Source organism: Vanessa tameamea, chromosome 15, assembly GCF_037043105.1.
Source record: "Vanessa tameamea isolate UH-Manoa-2023 chromosome 15, ilVanTame1 primary haplotype, whole genome shotgun sequence".
Lineage (NCBI taxonomy): Eukaryota > Metazoa > Arthropoda > Insecta > Lepidoptera > Nymphalidae > Vanessa > Vanessa tameamea.
The window spans coordinates 5,894,281-5,914,693 of record NC_087323.1 but is presented as its reverse complement, the minus strand read 5'-3'; the positions used below and the strand labels follow the sequence as shown (position 1 = coordinate 5,914,693).

Below are 20,413 nucleotides of genomic sequence, written 5' to 3'. Positions count from 1 at the left end.
GTCCAAACAATTTGGTTTTGGTCTATGTATAATAACGCTAGGTATGATTAAACTTTCCAATATTTATTCATGAATAGCTTGTATTATAATTTATTGAATTAAAAAAACGAAATCCATTCTTATATAGTAAAATGTACATGTTTTTTTTTTCTAATTTTATTTAGGGACTTTTCCACAGGTGAAAATGTCAGTCCCATCGAGCCCTAATCTGAGTTGAGTAACATATTAATAAAATAACTGCATCTTATTTAAATTTAAAACTATAAAGTATCCTGGCTGCTTTAGACGTAGGAGTAGTAGTAGGAGTTTAAAACATTCCTTAAAAAATGTACATGTGTAATTCCAGTTATGTGTATATGTGACTCTATCTATACTATATATAAAAAAGTAAATAACCGAAAGGAGTTGGTAAAACTTACCGACTATTTTTCTCCGATTTTATCACTACATAGTATAAAACAGTCACTTCCTACTGTTTGTCTGTCCCTGTGTATGCTTAGATCTTTAAAACTACGCAACGGATTTTCATGTGGTTTTTTTAATAGATAGAGTGATCCAAGATGAAGGTTTATATGAGTTATAAAAATTTATAATATAGTCGAGAAATACAGATAATTTTAGGTGTTTCTAGTGATGTCTAAATACATATATTCTAATCTGTAATTTAGATTTCGTATGAGTTTATGTGTTTTGATGAAATATATACCCTAAATCGATATAATACATGCATTTAATACTAAGATCTATTTTGTAAATTATTTATATGTGGTCCTTATGATAAAGGCAGTTAGGCTTAATATATATACAAGTGTAATTTTTAATCAACATAACGTTAAGCTTGTATTTTCGAAAATAATTACAACAATAAATCATTAAAATAAATACCAAATACAATATTAATATGCGGTGACACCTAAAATTGTTTTCGCTAAATAATGCCACAAATGCGGTGGGCTTAATCGACCGTATAGTTTAACAGATTAGCGTAACACTAATACAAATCCTCAGACTAATGAGGGAACATCAAATTAAATAGTTGTAATCTCGCGACCTATGCTTTGTGATATAATAGGACTAGTGTATTTAATATTTATGAGCATTATGATAATCATTGTACTAACTCAAAATATCTATTTATGTAGAGATGCTGTTTTTATTTTTATGAATGAAGTCAATGATTTTGTAAGAAAGGATTTTTGATGCTTGGATTTTCGATTTCGATAAAATGGTTTCTATAAATGTGTTCAATAATATTTGTACTAAATTAATCTCTTTTTTAAAATTTTCTTTTAATAAATTAAAATCATTTGTTTGTTTGTCAAGTTGTTATCAATCTAAGACTAGCAAACTCTAGGTATGTATGTGTAGGCCAGCATGTATAGCAATACGTTTTTTTAAAAGCCAAATATGCAGACCATTAGTGTTCTGCATCTGCATTTGGTCAGAGATACGTTTTGAGTTTGTCCTTACAGAACACTTTTGCTGGTGATAGAAAAAAAATTTCAGGACCTAGAGCGCACTATGAATATGTGTCCTTATCAAGAACTCGTATATTTTATCATCCACTAATAATACTGCGTTCTGCTATTTTTTACAGGCTGCAAATGTAATTAGCACAGTAAAGTCCCACATTTATCAATGCGTTGATAAAAGTCTTTTTACAAAACAGTTCCTTTAATCGTGTCCATCAACCGATAATATCTACAAAATGTAAATACGAAGTACAAGTAATTGTCATATAAACTTTTCCCAGGCCCATCTGCTACTTCCTGAGTGAGGATTATAGCTGCACCTTCTAAAAGGGTTTAAAGATAATTTTTAACGACTAAAGTTTCGGAAGTACGCGCTCATTATAACATTAATAATTATAACAAGAAAAGCTTAATATGATACTAAGCTAATAAAATATACGACTGTCTTTTAAAATTTGAATGAAAATGTATATGTAATTAAAAATATATTTTTAATGAGTTTCAAGTGTCGGCATTTTAAGAAGCCGTTAGTGAACTTTGTAACTCAACATATCATTATAAATTACTTTGATTGTTTGTTTCAAACTGAACAATAAAAGTTCATTTCGGAGTTTTATAAACATCGACGCTACTAAATTAATTATTTCACATTTCTTTATTAAAGTATGAGTTCATGCTACAATACAATATGTTCGAAGACCGTGAACGACAAGCCAGTACACAGGGCGACGTGTATAATAACAATCTTTATTTCTATTAGAATAAAGGTTATGCAAAACAAAAGTTTATTTAGGGCTGCCGTACGTGAATTAGTTCCGCACACATGCTCCACTTTAATGGGCACTGTTGGTATAGTAACGCTGGCCAAGTGCATCGAGACCTTAATTTGAATTTTGGATACTTCGTTTTGTTTTGAATTGCAAACTATGTATATCTAGCTTTCGGGAATGTTGTTACGATGCTCTTCTGAGTATATATAGGATATGTTAATGTAAAATAAAATAGATGTATAGCAAAGATAAATCTGATAAAGGTTTCATATATGTTTATGTGGAATTCGAACCAAACACAAAATATGTTTTATTCATATAATACATCGTTTGCAAACATTTGAATTGTCATTTTACTAATCTTGTCAGTTCTACATGATTTATATACAAGGGTTTTGAGGAAGGGATCTATTGACAAAAGCCTATAATCAAATTAGGAATTAATTCTAAGTCGTATACCTCATTCTTCATAGTTACGAACCAAGCACATATGACTACCTCCGTGGTCGAGTAGTGTGTACACCGGTTTTCATGGGTACGCCACTCCGAGGTCCCAAGTTCGATTCCCGGCCGAGTCGATGTTGAAAAAGTTCATTAGTTTTCTATATTGTCTTGGTTCTGAGTGTTTGTGGTACTGTTGTTACTTCCGATTTTCCGTAACACAAGTGCTTTAGCTACATACATTGGGATCAGAATAATGTATGTGATGTTGTCCAATATGTTTATATGTTAAAAAAAACAAACCACTATTACCTAAGAAACCTTCATCTTTAAGTTAACTCTTAAATGCTACACATTCGAATAAAAAGGCAACCGAAAATCTCCCAATATAAATCGTATTAAGTGTAGCAAAACAGTTTATCTTTCCATTTTAATCACTAGAATCACCCCAAATTGAATTTCGAATACCCCTTTCGTTTAAAAAGGTTACATTAGAAATGTGTTCAAAGTACTATTGATGTAATAGCCAGTCGACATAGACAGAGTGCAGTCATCAATACGTGTTTCAAACCAAATGCGGGCAACACATTAGTAGTAGATTAATACTTGTATCGAGCTGTACCTTTAAGGTTGACCGTTCATTGGATTCATAGCACTACGCCGTGATATGGGTCAAAGATACGCATTCGAATGTCTTGGCCGTCCTTTGTAAGCTTTAGTTCTAAGGATTCTGTGACGTTGTGCTATATGACGCGATGTATTTTGTGTGCGATAAGGTTTGGCGTATTTTGTTGCACGCACACTATTTTGTTTGATTCGCTCTGTTTCGTACAGCGGCCTGATTTTGGCAGATTAATGTCTTGTGCGAAGTGTTATTTTATCGGGTAATGTTGCTTGAATACAATTGCTACGAATATCACGAAAGTAGGAAAGTTTGAGAAACGTTAAGCATTTTATGGTTTGATAACATTTAATATCGAAAATGAAAAATGATTGTACTTAATACCTTCTGATTTAAACTAATTTTTATTATAATAAGAAAAACGTTCGTTAACTTTATTATAGAATTATGTATATAAAAATAAAGCTTTATATTGAAATCTTTAAAATGTCATCGTATTTTTCTTTCACATCGACTACAAATTTACCTTACAACATTCATTACAAGCGCGATAGTTCAAACTGTTCCGCCATGCGTGGTTTAACCCTAAAGCGACATACGTTTTCATAGCTTAAGCCTTTTTATCTTTGAGCAAAGCCGTCGATAATGATGCTCACTACAGCTACACTTTCATTAAGTTTTCTACTCCGCAAGCGATGTATTAAGCCCACAACCCTAAACAGAGGGATAAAGAAGGGTAATAAAGTTTCTTACAAGAGAAAAAGAGACAAAAGCTTCTGGTACGAGCTCGCACTTGATCCGATTTATCATGCGCGGCACTTATTAAAGCGACCAACACGCGTGTTACTTTTGAAAACTTTAAAGTAGGTGTGTGCTTAGGGACAAAAAATCCATTGAGTCGGGCGTATTTTAATTTAGTTTTTTATAATATATTTTACATTCTATAAAAAATATACGGTATATTTGAAAACAATTAGATAACTAAAAGCAAGTTACTTTCAGTTGTAAATTGTTATCAGAGGTACAAAAAGAAGTCTTACCTTAAATGTGTCTAACATAGCTTTGATCTGTTTCAACTGTAAGTCAAGTTTCAATTATATAATTTGAAACTTGACTTATAGTCAAACATTACAGTACGACAATATGACCAGTAACAGCTAGTAAATGAACTGAACAATAATCTCTTTTCCAATTTAAATGGAATCTAAGTTTAAAGACAAAGAGTCGATCACATTGCCCCGATGTATGTATGGATACATAAGGGAATTACTTCGACTACAATTACTTTTAAGATCAATAGTGCTTGTCTGGATTTAGAACTACAACTATCGATATTTAAATTTTTAATTTTCTCTTTATTTATGCGCCAATAGCACCTTTCGAGGTCAATAGCTGAGCCAACTTTGGTGCCAACTATGGCCAAACTTCGGGCAAAATAATAAAAATATACTTCGTGCTAGGGCTTTATATATAAAGCATAGTAAGATATGTGGTTGAAATACAAAAATATATATTTATAATCTATTGATTATAAATATATATTTTTGTATAACATGTATCGCGAGAATTGAATTTAAACAAATACAATACCCAGTTAACTTGAACCAGTTATTTCAATATCAAAAAGTATTAAGAAATATAACAAGTTTTATAAATATTTAATACCGACACGTGCAAACAAAACCTGCTCAATACATCCCAACGTCCAACAGATTGTAGTTTCTATTCATATGTAGATGCAACAAAAAATCCAATAAACAAGACACAGAGCTCACATTCCCCCTTCTCATTATTGAAAAGAATGTTAACATTGCAGGCTTATCCAGGGGTCGTTTTACCAAAAGAGTTAGACTAACGAATGACCACCCCACCCCATGCGAGTTGGTACCAATAGGCATGTTCACAATACACTGAATCGAGGATTTCAAAGATCTTCAATCCTGGCGTATATTACATGTCATTTATTATAATTAAAAATCAAAATAAATAAGTTTAAATTATCTTTAACTATTTTTATCTAAATATTATATCGCAATTTGTTTAAAAAATATTTGATAACCATGTGTTGGTAATCAAATTGTTAACTATACAGATAATGCTATTAACATTTATGCTAAAGGTTCGACCCAGTTACAGTCAAAATCTACTGAATTTTATACGCTAATCCTTACTCCCGATCCGTGTGAGAGCGCTCTAATTCGGGCGACCCCGTCTCTAGTTACGCTTGACACTTCAATTCGGCTCGAATTAAGTCAGTTCAAATTGTACGGAGTTTGTGATTTCCAATTTTGGTGTGTCTTGAACGTTTTCATATTGCAGTTAATTAACATGTCCGACGAATGGAGGTTCATATGAAACTTTTGAAATCCATTCCGCCGATTTCCCAGCTACTGCGAGCAATTTTTGGAAGATTGAATATTGTACATTACAATATCGATCTTTACCTACAGCCATACCACGGTGACTGACTGTTGTTTGATACATATATTTGTTTACAATTTCAGTATCGGTATCGGTATTAAAATATGCTTTAATTTCAATAAAGTCTGAAAAATTAAACAAAACAATAACTTATCCGTAGACGAATAAAAACTCTAGCTCTATTTAATTAACTAGAATGATAAATAAAATATTTCCCGTTGTATTTTCGAATGTGGTTAAAAATGTAATAAAACCGATAAGGGATGCGGGTGCGATAGGCGACATCCTCATCAGCAGGTATGCAGAACATTCTCATATTAGCCCGTGCCGGCTCCCGTTTTTCCACTTCCATGCCGCTTAGCACAACTTCAGAGAGGATTCATATTGCCGCAACGAATGCGTTTGTTTTGTTCAAATTTATTTTATCAAGTAAACGTTGGCCTTCCGCTCATTGAACCGAACGTAATGTGCAGTAATGCGGGCGGACCGCTCTATCTACATCTATTATTATTATAGAGTCGTAGCTGACTAATGAGTTAAGTTATTTGCCTAATTATTTTTGTGTTACCGTTTAGTAAGCACTGTTTGAGTTGATCGAATATTGCATTGATGTGAGATAAATTATAAACAAATAACGGGAGTTAAAATGGCGTATACATACATCGTTAACGCCCTTTCATCGACGTGCTTTTTGCAGATAATTGAGTAAATAAAAATATCGGCTTCGGCGCAACATTTTCACTACGTTCTCTATAATTATATTTCGCATATATTCGCAATCACACTTGAACGTTGTAAACGGCGAACATTCATAAGTAATGTGTATGACTTGCATTGACATTGACAAAAAATAAGGCTCTATTGAATAATAAAATTCAGTAATCGATATATCGTACATTATACAATAGTCATAAATATTTGAAAATATATTTATGTAACTATTTAAAGCTTGATTAAATTTATACATTGTTTTATTGTTTTTATGGTGTAATTTAATCATTTATTTTATAATGGACATCAATGGCAGCTATTGAATTATTATTATATATGTGTTACAATGCCTTTCGAATAGTTAGTTTATTCAATAATATAAAGTATGTACCTATTTGATTTACAATGTATAACGTTACCGTCCTACATTAGAAAATTAATTGGTGTTTAATTTAAAAAAAATCTAACCTCTTCTCATACTTTATAGAGTCAACATGATAAACAAAAATTTATATTTGAAAAGAGTTTCACTTTTCAAATATGACTTTGAGAGCTTTATATTTTATTTAATTTTAAAGCAATAAAAAACTTTTTTACGTTTCAACACACAGAAATTCAACAAAAGGTTAAAGCACGGAGTTTTCAAGGAGGATCGAAATAATTTGTTTACGACTAACAGTCTAACTAAGACCACCAGACTCAAGTAGGTATAAGTGTATATTACAATCACGTAAACAAAATAGTTTCTCCCGAGTGAATAAACTGCAGATTAACGCGTCGGGTACCATTTACTAAAAGCGTTGATGAGATATGGGCGGTGATTAATCGCGTTTTCATTAACGTCGCATCCAAAATGACATAGTTATGAAATGCCAGTTCAATCAACTCGGTTTCAATAACAATTTTTCATTCTCGACACACTAATTAAGTGCTTTTCATAAATACTCACTGAAATTATTTAAACGTCGGATGAATTTTCAACTTTAAAACCGGGCATCTGAGTCGGAATTAGCGTAACGATTAGGATCGCGTTAAAGCAGACTTGAAAGCGACATCCTTAGTAACAAGTGTAAAATATTTTCCCCAATCGTTGTACCTGGCGCCCCCAGGGATATTTCAAGGGTGAATAAGCTCGCATAATGGCAAAGGGTACAATATTTTAAATTTCAATCGCTGCGAGCGGTCCGGCAACTCCCCGGGGTGGCGAAGAACAAAGATTTCATTCGGTGACTTTTACTAAGTGTTATAATAACTTATTACATCTGGAAATGATTTCGCGTTCCAATTTTATGGAGTAATATATTTTCAATAATTAATTCATTGCTTTGTGTCATTGCATCTGCTTGGTTGATATAATTATTTCACGGATTAGCTTGGTGACAAGTTACGATGAAACTCTAAATACATATAAAATATATACACCTAATGCATATACTATATATTATATATTTAAATTATAGTAGTATACTAATGCAGTCTTATAGGACCTTATTAAAAAAATTACATGAGATTACCGAATAAATAATATGTTATTGTGTTAAAAGAAGAATACTTTTTTTTTCTTTAATGATTCACTCTGAGGCCAGGCTGACTAGACTTCTCTCTCTTGAGATTTCAAACTCAATTGGTGATTAGAATATTAGGGTTTGTTATTTCAAGTTAAAATTAATATAATTTTTTATTTAAAATTAATAATAAGTTTACCTATAAATGCTTGAAAATCAATACTTATGTATTGTATATCTTTAATCCTCACTAATGCTTAAAATCATTTTCTCTAACATAATATGATTATATATAATCTTCAATTTAGTATAATATATACGCAATTCTATACTGAAATATATATTTATTTTATTTGAACAATAAATTGCTTCTTATTTCTTAAACGTGAACATTCGATTTGAGCTTAGTGCACGAGTAATTTTGCCATTAATTTTAACATTTATTACTGAATATCCGAATAGACTCCCCTTCAAAACGTTTTTTACTCCGAGATTAATTTTCCGAATCGTTATCGCCACCTTACGATTGCCGACAAATTTGTAACGGTAGAGTACACCTTTTCAGTCAAATCGCAAATTTTATGCGACGCGCAGATAACGTACCTATAATCATAATAATAAGTCATAAATTTGATTGAATTTCGGTCACATTTTCGTAGACTCTTATCGCGTGGCTGCAGTTGGTTTGAAAAATATCGTTCGTCGGATTCACAATTTTGTAGGCGTCAAATCGACACTTCCAATCGATTTGGCTCTAATTCTTTGGTATATAATCTTATTCTGAACATTTCTAATATTTTTATTTCGGGCTTAGTATAAATAATATATGTATAAAAGATACAAGTTGCTACCTTTATATTTTTATAAAAACATATCTTATCATATTTAGTAATTTGGTTTTAAAAATCGGACTGAAACTTAAAAAAAAATCTTTTTTATAAAACATTTTAAAAAAGACATCTTTATTAGTTTTTTTTTTGCTTGTGTTTGTTAGAAAAATAAATGCCATTTTATTATTTTAATTTATGATGCCAAGAAGGAATAAGCTATAAAATATATTATTGTATATTTTTTAAAACTTATTAAGTTAGCTAACGAAATCGTAGATCAAAGATGAGAGATTATACAAAATTGATTATATTATGGTACAAGCGTTTTCGAAGAATCTTGCCAAAATTACAACAGATCGGTACTTTAAATGATTTTTAGATCTTCAAAATATTATCTTCTGAAAAATCAAATGTAGCATATACCTAAGTATCCTTTAATAAAAAAGTAAACTGTAATGACATAAAACATTACAAATGATGAATCCTTGTCAAAATACACGTCGCACAAAATTTTAAAGTTATGTGTAGATATATATTTGAATCTGTTAATAATTTTAGGAGATATATAGAATAATACTTTTAATTAAAACATCTTGTATCAAGTTTGTTATTAAAAAGTGAAAATATAAGTGTCACGTTGGCGTACGAAACGACATTGAAATATTATTATAAATAATATAAATCGCATTTAGCGAAACAAAGCATTTGTAATTCTCTTTAGAAGATCTCGTTAGAGTCCTAATGAATCTATTGAGAGTTCACGGAGCGAAGTCGGATGGTAAAGAAAGGGAGGTTAGAGTTGCTCTAATAATTTGCGTTTGAGTTCGTTTCCACTGTTAAAGTGGTCCCGCAATATGTTCTCAGATCTCATATTTTTTATGAGAACTTTGCTTGTCAAATTTTATGTTCTAAGAAATTTGAGCTTTGACTCGAAAAATTCGGAATTAGCAATAATTTTAATTAAAGCATATTTTACATGAAATATTTGAATACTTTAAAAGCAACTTAAACTTTTTTCTTAGTAATGAAAAGTTATCTTTCTGTTATTAATTATTATAATTTAACAAAACTCAGAAGATCCGATAAAATTGACGATTCGGCTTAATGTATGCGAACTTTTAGAGCCAAAATCTTGGTGATATCTGAACGTCGCGAACCATTGAACCGACGCAAAGCCTAATACCATTTTGCTCGCTTGAACTTAAGAGAAAGCGTCAAAGTTACTTTTAAGGGCTCTTGTTGAATCAATTTTATAAAAGTATTTTATTAATTTTACTTATAAATGTTTAAATTTAAATTAAAGGACAAATAAAAAAATAAATATACCTAGCGATCATGGGGCGCCATTATCATTACGGTTATCCAGACAATAAATATGTTCCGTTAATAAAATCAATATATTTTTGCAGCGAGTATAGTACATACACAGACAAGAATCAACGAAGTATATATGTACGCGCCACGCACACAAAGAAATTGAGAGCGGTAGCGAAAACGCGTCATGACGTCTGCCGTCACGGCGTACGAGTCGGTCCTACTCCCATAGACGTTACACGTTAAAAATATAAATTTAAATCATAAGCCAAAGATCGATTGCTATGATCTCAGTGACAGCTTAAACAAACATTTTCATAAAACGCTTTACGGAACATTGTATTACAGCATGATTTGCGTTCAGGTTGAAAGCTGGTGTCGTGGTGTCGTAATCTCAGTGTCGCAACTAATTGCGTTTGCGATAGAGCGCTCAGTAAACGATGCTAATGGACAGTATTAATTAACGCAGGCGTTACGTCAAATCTGCGAAATATCTGTATCCTTGAACATCGTTCATGTACCGATAAAAAACTAATCCGTATAATTTAATATTTTAATAACTCAACCATATACGGGCAGGCAGAAAGTTACAGGTTTAATCTTGAGCCTTTGGGATGCTGTAATTGTAACGAAAATCGTAATATTCAGCGCCTAGAAAGTCGAGAAGGTCCAGTTGCTAGGGTTTCTTAATTCTAATTTATAATTCATGGCGTGATCGGCGCTGAAGGTGAAGTAACCTGGACAGGCGTGGTGGAATAAATTCCAAACGGTCTTCTCATGGCCAGGGGGCCTTAGCCCTGCTGCTGGATATTTATAGGCAGTTCCTTTACCGTATACATACATATATTCGTATCAATTTGAACATAAATATTAATAAAAGCTTTAAACCACTGCTTAGCTTTTAATAAGAACCTATGAAGAGTTATTGATACATTCAGAAAATTAATCACTAAATTATGTTATTTTTTAAAACATAATAAATAAATATGATATTGTTTTACACATATTTTTTGTACCTACATTTTAGTATTTTATAGACAATCTGAAATATTTTGAACAATGAAATAATGATGTATGAAATATTTATTGAAAAAATACAATATTCAAATACGTTTATACATATATCTACAATTGAAATTAAGAAATATAAAAACTCATTAATATTTAGGCTATGTTATTAAAATATTGAATTGTTTCGGTCGAATTTCTTTATAAATTTGCCAGTCTTGTGTCTGAGTGTCGCAACTAATTGCGTTAGCGATAGACCGTTGAGCCGACGATACTAATGGAAGGTATTAATTAACACGGCGTTCATTTAATCACCGAAATAACTATTTTATTAAACGCAATATCAGATGTATTGTTTATGCGTGAATTTAAAGACTTATGGATTATTATATACTCTGTAAATTGGAAATTTAACTCTTCCCCTAAATAGATAATATTTAAATTGTTGTGAAATACTGTCTGAAATCCATACGGTTCAAGGCAGATGAATTCGCTAATCTGAGGGTGAAACTCCAGTAACACAGAAGCATCCCACGAATATGAAGAAAATTGTTGATATACTTTAACATTTATGTGAGAAGAATAGACTTTAAATTAAACGTTACAATTTCTTTTTAATTATACAGGGTTATTGGTAATACGACGTATTCCCGTTAGGAGGTGATAGGGGGACTATTTGCGATAATTTTAACTCCCATATGCATCATGCCAAAGTGAACCATTTTTGGGTTATCACGTTTTTTAGATTTTTTCAAAATAAGTCAAAATTGCAACTTCAATAATTTATTAAATAAAATGTTTCGATTAAAATCTACTTTTTTCTTCTGATTTATAAAAACGATTAAACACTGGATATTTTTGAATATTAAAACAATAATTCAATCCAAATTTAAAAATGCGAGACGGAAAACGATATTATTTCAATATATTTTTTATTTTTTTGACCGATAATTATTATTTAAATATTGAAAAATATCCAGTGTTTAATCGTTTTTATAAATCAGAAGAAAAAAGTAGATTTTAATCGAAACTTTTTTTTTAATAAATTTTTAAAGTAGCAATTTTGACTTATTTTGAAGAAATCTAAAAAACGTGATAACTCAAAAATGGTTCACTTTTGCATGATGCATATGGGGGTTAAAATTATCGCAAATAGTCACCCCTATCACCTCCTAACTGGAATACGTCGAATTACCAATAATCCTGTATAAGTAGGCAGACGAGCAAATTATCCTGATCGTGAGTGGTCAGCACCGCCCATAGACAATGGCGCTTTAAGAAATATTAACCATTCCTTACATCATCAATGTACCACCAACGTTGGGAACTAAGATATGGTATCCCTTGTGCCTGTAGATACACTGGCTCATCTTTACACCGGAACATAACAATACTAGATACTGCTGATCGGCGGTAGAATATTTGATGAGTGGGTGGTACCTACCCTGACGGGCTTACCAACAAGTACTAGTTGATTTTTTTGTGAAAATACATCATAAACATCCAAAATAAAGTGTCGAAAACATTTCCATTCAAATTGAAAATTCACTACACACGTCGTTTAGGTACGAATAATAATAAAGAGATCGTAACGCGGCGTCTGAGTACTGCTGTAATGGCGTCAGATGGTCCATAAAAGTCGGGATGTTAAAAGTTGTCCAATGTTGATTACAAAAGTCTTTTCAGTTCTGATGTAAATAATATATCGCAAATGTTTGTTCCCTTGAAAAATATTTTGTTACGAATAACAGTCTTGTCTACTTTTAAATAAAGAACAATGTATATAATGTTGCTTTCGCCACTTTGTCATAATTTTTTTTAAATAAATATCTTGAATTTTATTAATAGTATAAACTATTTTAAGTGACCTTCTATACTTTAAATTAGAATAACAAAAGAAATAAAACAAAATGAAATTGTAAAATGGATATAACGTATAAGTCAGCCAACATAACACGAAAAATACTCGTCATTTTTTAGGAATAGTTTTTTCATTATATATGTATAACCTAGACCACCATAGACTAAGACGCTGTGTAAAATATTAACCATTCCTTACATCGCCAATGCACCACCAACCTTGAGAACTAAGATGTTATGTCCCTTGTACCTGTAGTTACACTGGCTCACTCACCCATTAAACCGGAACACCATTTAACTTATTGAGCAATTGAGCTTATATTCGACTAAGATATAAACTATCGCCATACTTAGTTGCATTAAAGTCCACCGATTTTGATTTTATTTGAGCGTCCAGGGCAACAATACAATATTAAAATAGTATTTTTTTTAAAATATTGAACACAGTTAATAATTAAAAAATATATATATCAAGAATAAGAAACAATAGGAGGTACTTATAATATCTTCATATATAGATTGAAAACAATACAATATAATAAATATATATAACGTCTAAATAAAAGCTTCTGCAGTCTATAAAGGACTCATAATGACGGTTAATTTCTCCTTCTAATTACTTAAAACACTTAATCGTCGTAGAATACCGACTATACCCCATGTCGCATATTAATTTATTCGAATCATTACGACTTTAATATTCTTTTTGTTTTATTACAAATACATACAAAATAAATATAAGAAATATTGAGGCAGATACGTATACAGAACTCGATCATTTTAAGTTGCCTTAATGAAATTTATTGCCCTTTTGATTTGTAGGTATAATATTAATGAAAAATTCGCGCTGAATGTCCATGTAATTGAGTATTTATAATATATTTAAGTTAAAAAAAAACTGTTTAAAAAACATTTGTTTTTTATTTAGAATGTTTTATAATTTCAATTTATTAAATTTTAATTTTTAATCTTTATTTAAGTACCCTTTTTATAATATGAAATGAGTCTTTCTCCAAACAACTAATTATTATGATGAAAAAAATACCTATATTTATTAACAAAATAAACAAACTACTCAAACAGTGATGTTATTCGATTGTTAATTCATTAAACAGCTGATTAAATTCTCTTAATCACAAGTTAATTATGCGTTAATTAGATAGCGCTTGTAAGGTTATTTAATGCATACACACGGGTCGAATATCTAATTAATATTGGCATAAATCTTCGTATATATTTAGAAAATAGTTGAAATTGAATTTATTACTAAAGAAACTTAATTTTAAATCAATCTCTCACTTCTAACATTTATTTGAATTCATTATATTAACTACTTACAACATTAGCTCCATAAGTGTCTGCAAATTTATAAATAAATATACTTTATTTACATTTTTTATTATTTAAAATTTAATTGACTGACAAATTAATTGTGTTTTTTAAACATTTGAATAAAATATCTATAAAAACAGTTTTTGATATAATTTTATCTTAAAAGTATTTAAGATATAAAACAATTATGTACAAAATGGCTGCCAATGTTTATATCTAACACTTTAATGGCTTAACTACAAGACGGAAGTCACTAATTCGCTTAAGATCTGTGATCCTAGATGTAGCAGATGCAACATAAAATCCAAGACACTATAGTGGGGATGAAATTGTAGATCCATAGCATAAATGTTAAAGGCAGAAATTACTCTCGCAATAGTGTGAATTTAAACTCCAAATAACTAAAGGGACATCACAATGCCTTGAGGAACATCTGAGCTAAAATAACCATATTTGAGTGAATTTCATCCAATTGTACACAATCTGAGCATCCACAAAGATAGCCAGCTACACGAAGAGGAAGAAATATTAAGAGATCGTAAAATTCTTCAAATAATTTTGTCGTCCAATAACAACTACTTATTAGCGATTTTCAATAATAATAATAATCTCTATCGCATATCTATTTAATCCTCTGGAAGCTTCATAAGTGCAATTACAGTGTCGATGCTAAGCAGTCATTACGCTTGGGTCGAGACCGAGACTACCATGGATTCAAAGACAATTATATACAAAACACTAGCTATCTATAGCTAGAAGAATATTTTTCAGGACTTCAAAAATAAAAGATAGACATAAAAAATAATAGAAGTTTGCAAATTAAATTTTAGATGAAACAATAATATTGATAGTTGCTTGCGGAAATTTAGATGAATAGAAAGAAAAGTTAAATGAGTGTGTTTTGTTTTCTCTACTAGTATTTTAGATAGGATTAAATGAATCATTTAAGGGCAGATCTTATCACTCGCAACAGTAGCTGATGTTATCGTATTAATAAGGGTCCTTACTTAATCTTTTGTACTTGGTTGAAGAGAGAAATAGGATCACTATAGTACAATATGTTATGGTAAAGTTGGAACAGTTTTATTTACTATTAAATGAATAAATATGTTAAATAAGAATTCTATAGCTGAGTTATTAAATTTAACTTATCGGCGATGTAAATAAAGGGTAAAACGGTGTCAATGTTTACGACTACTAGTGGCGACTACTTACAATCAAGTGGCCCATATCCAACTACTATATTATAAAAAAAAGTAACTAACTCTTATTTGTGTAGTAATATTTACATCTTGAAGCGAATCAGCCAGACAAAATAGAACATCATAAGTACCTTCCAATAAGCGCACGAACATTCGCTTTGACCTTATACCTGAAGGATTTTTATTCTAAAATCGCAAAAGAATCTTTCGATGGCTTTGAAAGGACCTTCTTGAATCTGCACTTAGCAAAAATATTTGAATTTAGTGCAAGTTCATAGAAGATTCGAGTAGATCAATGCACTTTAAGCTGTCTGAATAGAGTTCTGCTATCTTTATAATTTAAAATTTGATATGTGTTCAATGGAGAATTATTTTAAATAATTGATGGGTGTCTTCCACTGCTAGTTACCATTGGCAACATAAATACATACTTTTGAACAAGTACCAATCCCGCTTCTCTCACGCGAACGATAACTAGTTATAACATCTATAATTTGTTTGTTCTACATCAGAAGGATAACTAACCTAAAACGTTTTTTTTAAATTAAGTTATTAATTAAAAATAACTGTTAATAAAACCAAATATTGGGCTCTATTTAAAGTTGAATTGTTTGTTAACTGCTAGTAATAGTTCTAACGACACACGCCCCAGTTTCACCTCCAAGAATTTAATAACGTTTCAAATTGGCGAAATAATAAACTGGCACGTCAGCCGCAGGAAATGCAATCACGTCAGTTATGTGGGCGTAATTAAACATAAAACTGCCTCCGAAGGCTTACCTGTATCGCATTGTGATTTATTTTGACAATTTTATGAGTTCTTTTGACATTTAATAGCCGTACAGATTAATATTGTTATTGAATTATTATATTAAATACTATAAATATTGATGGATAACGTGGCTCAGGAATTTATTTCGTTACGATTGTTTTGCGTTAAAATGTTTTTTTCATTAATATACTGTATACAAACAAAAATACCTTTGGAATATTACAAATAATTTGCCTGTAATATAATTTTTTAAGAATATAAACAGCAATTATCTAAATACCATTCAAATAATAAATATTAATATAGGAAGATAAGTACATTTGAAATGAAAATTAATTCGCTATAAAGATTAATTAACAGTAAATTACGAGAATAAGACATCTTAAATTAAAGTTTTCGATGTAATATAATATAAAATAACAATATTTAATATACCCTTGTCACCAGTAACAATAGTAATAAAAACCTCGATTCAGTGGATTGAATAGAATTGGTTTAAAAACTGCGTCACAAAATTTGACCCCATATACACTAAAAGTTGAATATAATTGAAAGTTCAAAAAAACATTTAGTGCAGTAAAACAACATGCAGGGAAATTATATATAAAACTAGTTGAACCTGCGGCTTTTCCCGCGCGAAATTTATAAAACACAAACTTCCAGCCCGCCTTTATCCCCTTAGGGGTCGAGTTTCGTAAAATCCATACAAAAATTTTATAACAATAATAAAAAACTGACGCTTGTCACGGTAATAATATAATTTTAAACCGGTGATACTGCGCAGGTACATACATAATGATAAAGTGAAACCTTCTCCGAAATACACTCTGGTATAACTAGTATGAATATTAGTTTAGAAGCTTTACCAATTTTATTAATTCCATAAGAAAATCTTCTCATTTATAAATATAGATAATTAGTAAACTATTTTGCAATATTGTACACAAAAAATATATTTCTAATGGTTTTGAATACAATTATATATCGATACAGAGGTATCATCACCCCTCATATGCTCGTGTCAAAGTCTTGTTAGCAATTTTCCTTTGAAGCTTCGTTATGACGTCACAAAGACTGTCAGAAACAAGCGGTAGAAAATTAGTCTAATATTGTGTAATTAAAGACAATAATTGTGAAATGGAACGGAATTGTACAGGTGTGTCGCGTGTAACTGAGCGTATCTTTAATTTCATGAAATTATATTAGTTTTCATTTAAACGTTAGAATTCTTGCTTGATTGAAAAATAACGTTCAGCGTTTCATTTAAATCATATTTTTTGTATGAAATTCAATTTTCCAACGGACCGTGTAATTTGTGAAACGTTTGTGTATTATAATGGTCTATCTAGCTCGTCTAGACCTCTTTGACCCATGGGATTGCTTAATATAATCTCGACGGAATTGATAATAGAAATTATTTCGAATTTAGATAGTCAAATTAATATTCAAAAGGTAATAAGCTTCACCGAGTCGATGGACACGAAATAGAACACGACTATCGTTTTAAAAAGTGTACAATGTTGTATATATTTCCATTTCGATATAAAAGGTATATTCGTCAATGGAATATTATGTTTGAAGTCCTTATCAACAACGTTTCCATTACAATTAGAGTTTCATGTAAAAGTTTTCAATACAATCGTTCATAGAATTGTGGGGTAGTGAACACGAACGCGTTGAATTATAAATACACCGATATAATTATTGCCTAAGGATATTTTGTACGGGTTGTGCAAAGCATATTCATGTTGTAATTATCACTTACCTATCTTGACACTTTAAATGTTCCGCATTGCATCTGAAACAATTCATATCGATTTATTAACATTTATTTTTAACACACCTCAGAATATAACATAAGCTGCTTTCTAAAACAAGTAAAAAGTATAAAACTAATACTGAACAAATATTACAGTCAGCGAACTAATTCGTTTTATTCGATAGGATGTTTTTATAATTTACGTGTTATTTTCAATTTGAAATTCTTATTTAATGATTAAATTATACATATCATCTTTCTGGTATTAGAGTTAGTATACTGCAGTTAGTATTGGAAAGTTTTAGTTGTGAATTAATCACCGCTTTCAATGTCCAAAAGATATATATCAATACTTTCAAAGTTATTATTGTTTAGCCGAGATGGCCCAGTGGTTAGAACGCGTGCATCTTAACCGATGATTTCGGGTTCAAACCCAGGCAAGCACCACTGAATTTTCATGTGCTTAATTTGTGTTTATAATTCATCTCGTGCTCGGCGGTGAAGGAAAACATCGTGAGGAAACCTGCATGTGTCTAATATCAACGAAATTCTGCCACATGTGTATTCCACCAACCCGCATTGGAGCAGCGTGGTGAAATATGCTCCAAACCTTCTCCTCAAAGGGAGAGGAGGCCTTTAGCCCAGCAGTGGGAGATTTAGAGGCTGCTAATGTAATGTAAACAAATTGTTTAGTTATTATATACCATATTAAAGATATAATCACCATTATCTCATTCCACTCATATCTCATTACATTCAATTATAATATTATTTAAGGCTACGAGTATAATCGTTAGACTCGTGCAGACTCGAATTAAAAATGTTAAGTGTTTATACAAGTAATGCACTTGGGATATTAATTTCGATGTACGTAACAAATGGAAATATAACTGGCGTGTCAACGGTAATCATTTCAGGGTTGATGACAATCAGAAAATTGTTCACTTTTGTGGCGACGAACAGTCGTCACTGTAGGTGATCGTGACGGTAATAGAACCGCATTGGGTGGAGCGTTTAGTTCGACCGGAATACGACGAAATTATATCCATAGACTTGAGATTTAAATTTAAGCTATTATAACATTAATTTAAATATAGCTTTTCGGTATCGTGACATTCACGAAATATTCCGAAAATACTACGACTTTAAGAATAGACTATTATTATTTTAAGATATATATTATCATTTAAAATATTGTATAAATAAATAGTTATCATTTATCTGTATTTAACAAATAGTTTCTCTAGTTTTAGTGCGCTTTAAAGCTAACCGTTTGCAGAGAATTAACACAAAATAACCGTTAAACAAAAACACTCCAACCGAATTAATTCCGTTTAAATCATAACAGTAGCGAGTTCTGCAATTAATTGCTTTAAATAACGTTGTCACTGAAACGGCACATAATACCGTGAAATGTTTGTAAGCATGTAGCATAATAAATAACGGACACTAAGCTGATTAACATGAATCGAGTCGACGTTTCCTGAATTACCTAAAATCTGTTAACAAATGGTGGCTTTGCATAATTGAGCTCAGAACAGAAGTCCAGGGAAGTGATATGCGTGGTCATCGAGAATTTCACCAAATCACAAGAACTATCTAAACAACTTGGTCAAGAGATATAATTATATGTACCTATATATTTATTTTTATTCATAAATTGATACGAATTTAAAAAAAAATCTTTATATAATGCTAGGATAAAACGTTCCTGACGCGAAAAAGCTTTTCCCTTGAGCTACGTATTCTACTCAGCACGCAATCTGTTTTGTTTTACTATGGAAAATATAATAATTATAATTAATTATTGATTGACAAAAAAATACCACCGGCTTAGAAGATTAAATAATATAAATAAATATTTGTTTGTAGTTCTATAAGATCATTTAAAAAATGTCGTAGAAATCAATTATATAATGTCATAATTTGATATACGAAATTGACAACTATAATTATAATATTTGAAGGATATTCGTATTAAAATAGCATATCTCTATCGGGTTTTAAGATTTTATGATTCAGGGGGACAAGCATCGACTTTCATATTTGTTTTTTACAAAATTGAAGAACCGTTGGATTAATTTAACGTTTAAAATATCCCGCAACTTAGTAAATTAAAGTACTTATTAATATCATGGTGAATTTCACTTAATGTTATATGAGGACTATGTTAGTAGTCATAAATACACTATATATGTTATATATGTAACAATAATTAAGCTTATTAAAGTTACATTTCAGACAGGCCGAGCCAAATTATAGACAAATTATTTGGTATTATTCTGATATACCAATTGTTGCGGCATCTAACAGCGAGTAACAACAAAGTATATTAATTTCAAAGATATCTTTGAAACTAATATACTTATTACACCATATATTTACATATACAGT

General features: G+C 30.6%; 1 protein-coding gene across 6 annotated transcripts in view; it reads right to left on the bottom strand.

Moving 5' to 3' along the window:
* The window catches only part of LOC113399104 (semaphorin-2A), a 343,072-nt gene that overhangs the window by 192,163 nt on the left and 130,496 nt on the right, over nucleotides 1-20,413 (bottom strand). For 5 of the 6 annotated variants that reach the window (XM_064217028.1, XM_064217030.1, XM_064217027.1 and 2 more), the window contains one exon: nucleotides 18,026-18,058. The exons of the other annotated variant lie outside the window; for it this stretch is intronic. The gene's annotated coding sequence lies outside the window, so the exon portion shown is untranslated. The remainder of the gene's footprint in view (nucleotides 1-18,025; nucleotides 18,059-20,413) is intronic. 6 annotated transcript variants of the gene reach the window in all.